Source organism: Myotis brandtii, unplaced genomic scaffold (genome assembly GCF_000412655.1).
Source record: "Myotis brandtii unplaced genomic scaffold, ASM41265v1 scaffold55, whole genome shotgun sequence".
Lineage (NCBI taxonomy): Eukaryota > Metazoa > Chordata > Mammalia > Chiroptera > Vespertilionidae > Myotis > Myotis brandtii.
In genome coordinates this window covers 2,925,515-2,932,775 of record NW_005370042.1, presented here as the reverse complement: position 1 = coordinate 2,932,775, position 7,261 = coordinate 2,925,515, and the positions used below count along the sequence as shown (strand labels likewise).

Sequence of the window (7,261 nt, the reverse complement as noted above, 5' to 3'; positions counted from 1 at the left end):
GTTTGACTCAAAATCAGCTAATATTGACTCTTTTAACCCTCTAAAAATCATTGTAGGACTGACATCATCTGTTGTATTAAATCACATGAAATTGCTGTTTAAAGAGAAAAGAATCCCCAACAATTGAATATTGGCAATTTCATATAATGCAGCCTAATATACATGGTGGCTGAATAAACTGAAACATGGATTAAATGATTTTGCTCAAAGTTACCTAAATATAAAAGACAAAATTAGTTTCCTTGTGTTTTTCCCTCTAACAAATCAGTTGTTTCTCTTTTTAAAAAAGTATTTACCAATATCCGCAACCTGTATTCTCAATTGAAAAGAATTAGATCTTCAACTGTGTTACTTAATGTGTACCTCACATGCATACAATTCTCATTCAGAGAGCATAGGTGTTGCATTTGTATTATTTTACATCAAGCAGTTATTCTATGTTCTCTCTTTATATGTACACTAGAGGCCCAGTGAATGAAATTCATGCATGTGTAGGGTCCCTAGGCCTGGCCAGCGATCAGGGCTGATCAGGGCCCTCTGACTGCCGGCCAGGGCCTTCCTTTCCCAGCTGCTGGCTACTGGCTGGGGCCTCCCTTCCCTGGCTGCCAGCTGCTGGCTGGGGCCTCCCTTCCCCATATGCTGGCTGGAGCCTTCCTTTGTTCCACACCGCCCCTGGTGGTCAGCGTACATCATAGTGAGCTATCAAACTCCCAGTCTCCCAGTCAAACTCCCGAGGGGACAATTTGCATATTAGGTTTTTATATATATAGATGTGTGACAGTTATGTGTGAATATACCTTTTAAGGTTTGACATAACTATTATCATTTATAGAACTTAACATTACAGTATAAAGAATTTTTAGATTGTATTGTGTGTGAGTTATACTGGAAAACCCCAATATATAAAGCATAAAGGTACTGTTATTTTATTTATGTGATACCTATTATGTCTAAGAGGCACTGCAAATAATCAGACCAAAGGGGAAGTAGTCATAGTAACAGGATCTAAGTCTTGGGAGCTTGTTCTAATAACATCACAAATAATGAAAAACATTATTATAGCCTTGGAAGAGGGTCTGTACCAGAGTGAAGCTCTTGAACTCATAGCTATTAAGGTAGATTTATTGTTTTAATAATCCAGGTCTTCTTACCTCCCTGCAATCATATCTCCTCCCCTGTCACTGCCACAAACAGGTGGCCGCCCGTCCTCTTGACTCATTCTTCATGAAACTGGTTTTGGCCAATAGAATGAAAAGGAAGTGCTCTTAGCACAGGGCTCATGACTCCTGGCATGTTTCTGCTTGTGCTTGAGAAAAGTGGTTCTCAGCTGGGGGGCGCTTTTGCCCCCAGAGGACTTGGAAATATCTGGAAACAGTATGAGTTGTCACAACTTGGATGATTCTACAGGCATCTAGTCAAGAGAGGCCAGGGATGTTGCTGACCATCCTGTAATGAACAGGACAGTTCCCATTACACCCAAGCGGTGGGCCCCTTAAGTGTTCACCTTTTTATAAAAAAGTGACTTTACATGTGTGGAAGGGCAAATTGGCATTATTGTCAGAGGATGCTCATTCCTGGTTTAGGAGGTGATTTTCTCTAGGGGCACATACAACCCTCCCCAGTCTAGAGGCCTTTGTGACTCAGCTATTTGGTCTACTGCCTTGAAGTCTGGTGGTATTGTTCCTTTCACATCAAGTACACAAGGTTTCAGTAAGATGCCAACTGGCGCAGTATCTGAGGGCTTGTGGAGGTCAAGCAACATGATAGAAAAAGGTCAGAGTAACGTCTGAGGGGAGTGTGTTTCCTGCCTCACAGTATTGAGTATGTTTGCCAGTCTCCCTCTTTATTCATCTTTACAAGGGAAACTGTAACTTCTGACGTCTAATATTGCTTTGTTTTCCCTGAATCCCAAAAGACAGATTTTGCAAGAGATTTCTTAAACATGTTTCATTGTATTATCTTGCCACCAAAAAAAATGTGCTTCTGTATTTGGATTTAATATTACAGATTTTTTAAAATTGAGGCAATGTATATAAGACAGCAATATGAACACATACTGACTGTAGATACAGCCGGACACATCCTAACATTCCTGCAGCAATTTTTGTTTCAAGCCTGGAGTTTTAATTGGATGAAAGATCTGAGAAGATGAAGAATCCTGTATCAAGCTTTGTATTGCAGTGGGAGCCTGCATCCATCTCCACATTCTACTAAAAAGGGCCAGAAAGCCATCTAAAATTAATAACACGTTTTTCTGCAATGACTAAGATGGAAGGAAATTAGTAGACTCCAAAGTCTGTTAAGAGGTAAATAATCATCATTATTGATACCAGGAGTGGAGAGAGACTCCACCAACCTCACTGTTCCATCTGTACATTTCTCTAAAATTAGAAAAAAATGATATACATTTTAATCCTATACAATTTAATCAAAACAAAATCATTGCATTAAAAAAAATCTTTTGTATTTTCTATAGAATGAGTAGGTTTTATCTGTAAAAATTAGCTGTCAGAATCCACCCCTCCTGGTTTTGGTAGCTTTCTGGCAGGTCTTTAATGGGAAGATTTTTTACCCCCCAAGTTAGTATTGCCAAAGATTGAGTAATTCCCATAGAGACTCTAGAGAAACACTATAAAAGATAATTCTTAATGGGAAGACACCCTGCCCTGAATTTTTTTGGCCTCTGATTATTGTTATCCTTCAAGAATATTATTTTATAAAAACAAATCCTTTTTATACATAACTTTATAACAAATCTTGTGAGAAAGACAAGTATTGCTTATGTTTAGATGTGTGAAAGATAAAAGATCTTCAAAGCAAGCCACTATGCATTAGTTTTTGTGACAATTTAATAAGAAACAAAACAGTCTTTATTAGAAATTAGATGACAGATTACCATCAATGTGAATAGAATTTCAACATTTTAGTGTAGTTTGTTTCACAGACATTGACCTTAGTTAGTTCTTATTGAGGTCTGTGGGGGTTGGGTCTTGTTAGACATACTGTTTAACACAAAGGAGGTATAGTTCTGAAGATGCCTCTTAAGTTCCTAGATACTCAAATTCAAGTAAATTGACTAATTGCAAGAAAAACATAGACCATGCAGGATTTTATTTGTTTTCCCAGTAAAACTAGTATCCCTTTCCCACTTAGATGAGTAACTGAGATTATAGTTGGTTTGCAGCCTTCTCCCTGTAGATACAGCAGGACACATCCTAACATTCCAGCAGCAATTTTTGTTTCAAGCCTGGAGTTTTAATTGGATGAAAGATCTGAGAGGATGAAGAATCCTGTATGAAGCTTTGTGTTGCAGGGGGAGCCTCAGGTATTGCTTTACGTATGTGATAGACATCAGAGCTTGCTGAGCTGGCCATCAAGGCTAAGCCCACGCCCCTAACAGGTACAAAGCTGGCCTTTCCTGTTTACTCGGATGCAGTGCAGTTGGTGTTTGCAGATGCTACATAGAAGGTTTACAAATTCAATGAACACCTTATGGGGTCCAAGTTAGCATGCACTTCTCCTGTTGACTCTTGAGGCATGGTACCTTCCAAATAAAGCCACCTTCTTAGCAAACACAACCAAGGCTCTTGTTCCATATGCTCCAGAGGCCAATAATACGAACGAGCCAGTGACACACAAGAATTGTACAACTCCTATTTACAGAAGCCACCAACCAGTGTGGCCTTTAATAAATAATCTTAATAGTTAAGGACCAGCAGTTCTTGCTCAACAAGGAGCAAATGCTTTACATCCCTGATTGTTATGTAATGGAAGGTTGATTAGGATCTATTTTCACATTTGAAAAATACTCGACTAAAGGATTCCTTCAGGGAAAGTGGGGAGACAATATGAAGAGTAGGCCAACTATTCACAATGAATTTATGAATTATGGGATAAACCTGGATAATGGAGTTTCTATAAATATGGGTCATATCAGATATGTGAGAAATGGTTCTAATTCAATTTTTTTTTTTTTTTTTTTTTAGTCCTTTCGTATATTCTAGAGTTGTGGCTCACTACCACTGAATAAACAGTGAGACTGTACATTGTATTAACGTGACCTGAACCATGGCCAACCAGTTTATCTCAGCCAGAAGAAATTATGGTTTGACGTGACAGCAGAATGACAAAGTCTGTCACAGCAAGGAGAGGATAAAGATAAGCTCTTCCAGGACTTTCTGGGCTGAAAAGTAATAGATTTTTTTTATCTTTCTCTGAATCTGATAAAAAAAAAAAGTTCATCTCTAACCAGTCTTTGTCTATGTGAAAACAGCTGAGACACACAATAAAAGAGGCTCCGGGAAGGCCTGGGTCAGCATTTGATATTGACATCCTTCTCATATGATATTTCAGTTGTCTTATTTTCCGTAGCTTTTAGAACTGATACTAGAGCTCTGAACCCAAGCTGTTATGTTGGAAAGGCCAAGAGTTTTAGAAACATTCTGAATATTTGCTAGTGATAATTGTGTTGTGGGTAGACATTCATGTGGGGTGCCCTCTCTTCTGAGCTTCAAAACACTCCTAAGCTGTAAAAATGAAACTAGATCAAATGTTTGTTTTTAAAATGATAATGACATCATTATTAAGAATATCTTCTGACCTTGGACATTTTAACTCTTTGTTGCCTTTATTCTCTTTTGCTTGCTGTTGAGGTACTAACTTGCTTTGTCTTGAGCGTGTTGGTTTCCAACTGTCACAAAACTTTTTCTTGAAGTCAGGAAGAAAAATGTACTGTTTGTATACAATCAATAAAGATAATACTTCTCAGCACCATGCAACATACTGAAAAATCCAGGAAATCTTGAAAGGATTTGTTTTTTGGTTCAGACAAAGGATTGCATAGAGCAAATGTTCCCCTGTTTTTCCTTTCTCTGGAATGTATAAAAAGATGTATTAGTTTCCTGTTGCTGATGTAACAAATGACCACAAATTAAGTGGTACAACATTTGAACAACTTAGAACAGCACACAATTTTATTATCTCACAGTTCTGGGGATCAGAAGTCTGAAATCAAGGTATCGGCCGGTCTGTTTCTTCTGGAGGTTCTTGGGGTGGGGGGTGGGGATGGAGGAATCCCATTCCTTTGCCTTTTCCAGCTTCTAGAGCAGTGATGGCGAACCTTTTGAGCTTGGCGTGTCAGCATTTTGAAAAACCCTAACTTAACTCTGGTGCTGTGCCACATATAGAAATTTTTTGATATTTGCAACCATAGTAAAACAAAGATTTATATTTTTGATATTTATTTTATATATTTAAATGCCATTTAACAAAGAAAAATAAACCAAAAAAATGAGTGTCATAGGTTAGCCATCATTATTCTAGAGCAGGGGTGGGCAAACTTTTTGACTCGAGGGCCACAATGGGTTCTTAAACTGGACCGGAGGGCCGGAACAAAAGCATGGATGGAGTGTTTGTGTGAACCAATATAAATTCAAAGTAAACATCATCACATAAAAGGGTACGGTCTTTTTTTTTTTAGTTTTATTCATTTCAAATGGGCCGGATCCGGCCCGCGGGCCATAGTTTGCCCACAGCTGTTCTAGAGGCTGCCATTTGTTGACTGGTGTCCCCTTTCTCCATCTTTTTATATTTTGTTTTCTTTATTTATTGATTTTAGAGAGAAAGGGGAAGAGAGACAGAAACAGAGAAACATCAATTTGTTGTTCCATTTATTTATGCACTCATTGGTTGCTTCTTGCATTCACCCTGACCGGGGATTGAAGCTGCAACTTGGCGTATCTGGACGACACTCTAACCAACTGAGCCACCCAACCAGGGCTCCTTCCTCCATCTTCAAAGCCAGAAACACAACATCTTCTGAGATCTCCATGACTCTACTTTTATCCTCTTTTACTTTATAAAACCTCTCGTGATTACATTGGACCCACCCAGATAATTAGGATGATCTCCCTATTTTAAGATTTTAAATCACATCCGCAAAGTCCCTTTCCATGTAAGGTGACAACATAGTCACAAGTTCTGGGGATTAAGGCATGGGCATTATTGATGAGCTTATCACAGCAGAATAGGAGCAAATATTTGCAATCAGCTAGAAGAAGCTGATTCAATACTCTGATTATTTGATATACTGCTATAAGATATGTCTGAATAGTAACTTTGGTGAAACTCATTTGTGAGCTTATTCTCTTAGGACTATAAACGTCAGAGTCAAATAACAGGAAATTTTTCTACACACATGAAGCCAAAGCTATCACCTTTGGCTTATTACCAGATGTTTTTGTAGCCCTTGACCTTGAGTTGAGGATACTAAATAATTGAGCAACTTCCTTTTTGTGTCTTGATATGAATATTCCAGGCATATTTATTTGTTAAGGTATTCATAAACAGCTGGTGTGCATAAACATTCCTAACTCTAATTTCAAAGCTGTTTTATAATGGATTGTGTATATATTTTAGTATTAGAAATAGAATGAGAGAAAAGCCAACAAGGAAGGAGAAAGCTAAGTTACATCTACAAAACATGGGAAACTTTAGGGTCTCTCGAAACTTGGAGAAATTGAAAAATATTTCAGTCCCTTGTGTACCACTTAATTTAAGAAAGATTTCAAGCAAATGAGAATATTTAAAAAGTATTAGAAAGCATACGGACCTTTGTAAGAAGATGTTTTTATCTCATAGCAAATTCCAATCATGAAGAAGAATCATAGTTTGTTCCCATGCTCAGTGGGAAGGATGACAAAGACAATGGATGATGTCTGCCTTGGGTGTGGAACAGGGAAGACTCATATGGACCACGCATCTGCTCTCCCTTTATTCAATCTTTTGTTCGGATGCTTCTGAATAAGAATCCTAAAAATGAGGCTTTGTCAAAACATATGCAGAGTGTGTTCTTAATGTTATTTCTATTCATACCATAAAAGATAAAGAATGAGTGTGTTCTTCCAAGGAAGCTGACATATATTTTGCCAACAATTCATTCTATTAAATGCATTCATAAAGGTCATGACCTTTTCTTACTATCATTCCTAGAACTATTTAATTATGACCACAGAAAATAAGAAAACCAACATTTTTCTTATGTGGCTCTGTAAAGCTGAATGATGAGATGTTTTATTTTTCAATATAAAAAAAAAAGAAGGCAAACTGAAAAGGAAGAAAAACAAATTATTTCTAAAGTGGGTCACCCCAGTACATTTCATGGTAGGTAAAAACCATGAGAAAAAGGATAGCAGGTATAGTTCTGAGATAAGAAAAATCAAAATACATGAAAGGAAATGAGGGCGCCGCGCGCGCAACCCGC

The 7,261-nt window shown here is 37.7% G+C and overlaps 1 pseudogene; it reads left to right on the top strand.

Moving 5' to 3' along the window:
• LOC102250664 overlaps window positions 1-7,261 on the top strand; it is a 172,642-nt pseudogene that overhangs the window by 163,941 nt on the left and 1,440 nt on the right.